A 2,480-nucleotide genomic window follows, 5' to 3' on the forward strand; every position below is an offset into this window, starting at 1 on the left:
ATGAACCAAAACAGCCAATGAAAGGAAACAAAACAGAAAATATATCAATTACATACAAACGTCACTGCTCAGAAGCTGTTATCAACCAAATATTTTCGCGAAAATGCAGAATATTTCCCAGTAGCCCTTTGTCCAGTAACGCACAATACTAAATTACCATTAGGCTCGCCCTTAAGCATTGTGTTGGAGTAAAAAAAGAGCCACCCTACATCTACTTGGTTTTGGGACCAGGTCATGGGTTTTAAAGCCTTCTTTCTGAACATAGATTGTGTACGTCTGTGTTTTGAGTGGAGGAGATGATCAACTGATATGATTTATGAAAATGAGGAACTTATTTGCATAATCAATGACAAACACAATTAATACACCAATTGCAAAAGTAAAACCACTTTGCGAAGGTATGATGAGAAATGATCAACTGATATAATTTATGAAAATAAGGAACTTATTTGCACAATCAATGACAAGCACAATTAATACACCAATTGTAGAAGTAAAATTATTTTGCGAAGGTTTGGGTTCGTGGAACACTAGATGTGTTATAACGTATGACCTGCCGAGAAGAGCTGGATGACAATGCCATGACTGTTGTGGTCCCGACCCTGAAGGAGGATCTTCTCTGGGACCATCTTTATCTACCAGTGATGCGCGATCTGAGACAGACTAAATGGCGTGATTTGCATGAACTCTCATAGGTCGTTCCCCATTGGTTCAGAGTGAACATGACAAACCTGCTTGTGTCTATTGATCTCTATTGTCAACAAGCGCTGATGCCTGGGGAGTTTTGGTGGGGTTTAGCAAAATTGTCTGACCTCGCGTTTAAACGTTTGGTCACCTGAGGTCAAGTCACGCACACGATTTCTCCTTACCTTTTGCCTGATGACATCGGATTTACACAAGGTCTTCTATTTGTGCTCTATATATGTTTTACCTCAGGTGATCAAACCTGTTTATTCTCGTAGCAACTCAGTCAATGCATGCCTGAAACGCCGCAGTGTATTTCGAATGATTATGACCTTCAATCAATGCCTGAAGGCCGGCTAAAACATACCACTATGTAATTAGCTATCATGGTTACATGCTTCGGCCAAGCGCCTCTACCCTACGTAAAGAAACGATAGAATTTACAAGGACCAGCCGTTTGAAACGGCTTTGCTTTGTCGCTAAAACATTGGCTGCCCATACGACGAGTCGACAAGTCATGTAAGATCCTCTCCGTCCGTTCTTGGTAACATCTTTAGCAGATGACAGATAGTCGCCTGGCTTCAGGGGGTCCCTCAACACCCATGACACTCGTCTGGTCGGGGTACGGTCAAAACCGCTGTGAATGCTAGTTTAGGCTCTCTGTAAGGCCTATTGACGAGGTCTCCTTACCCTGTACCAGCTCGGTCTTCCCTGCTGTCCAACCTTCAGATCACCGTCCAAATGTTGTGTCTCCTCCCGCGGCTCTACCCTTCCCCTGCGAGGATAGGGGAATTCGAACAGCTGCAGTCCGGAGCGACCATGAAAGCTGAAGACCTGACGGGAATCTGGCTGCAGTACCGCTGGGAGCAGATGTGATCATTCAGTAAAGCGGCTACATAGAGTCTGAGTCTTCATCATCATTGTGTCTGCTCCTTCTCGCCGTAATCATAAGGAGTACTGATGAGCAAATAACTTTTATGGACGACATCCACGAACTCATGAATTTTCGCCAGATATCTAGAAAAAAAGTTTTTTTTCTTCTTCAGAGATGGTCAACATGACAAGAAAGTAGCGAAATGGGGAACTATGTTTTGTTGTAGCCTAATGATTGTACTTATAGAAGTGACAATAGTGAGCTAGCCAGGGCTGTAGTTAGAGAAGTGACACTAGTTGGAAATTGCAAAACTGTCAACACTATGGAAGTAATTAGTATGCCAACTTAATAAGTGAATACTGGTGTAACTTTTACTACACTAGCTCAATTCCTGAATACAGGAATGAATGCCTTGTTATCGGTACTACCATGTTTTGTCACTTCAATTTTTATTACAACGTTTATGGTGTCTACTTCGAAAACTAAACCATCTTTTTTTTACCCATCTCTGTTTCGCCTTATCACATTTTTTTTGCAATCTGCAAAGAATGCCATCCATAATATTTACTTGCTGTGGCCTAATCAATTTTAGCATTTTCTTCTTGTTTTACAGGGGATTTAGGTGGAATGTTGCTACAATTTAGGATTCAACAGTACCTTTCACATAATAAATATTGCTTCACATATCTGTTGGAAATGTCTATAAAAATGTTCTGTGTACATCATAGTGTAAACAATCTGATGTAATACCTATTTCTTCAATATATATCAATCATTTAGGTAGCCAACCATACTCAAAGTCAAATACATAAAAAAGCCAGAGTCAACAACAGACGATGCAAAAGACCTCGATCATTAATATCTTAACTTGGAAATTGATATAGTTATCTAAGTATGCATAAATATATCCTGTTTTATCTGC

This window comes from Branchiostoma floridae, chromosome 12, assembly GCF_000003815.2.
Source record: "Branchiostoma floridae strain S238N-H82 chromosome 12, Bfl_VNyyK, whole genome shotgun sequence".
In the NCBI taxonomy this organism is placed as follows: domain Eukaryota; kingdom Metazoa; phylum Chordata; class Leptocardii; order Amphioxiformes; family Branchiostomatidae; genus Branchiostoma; species Branchiostoma floridae.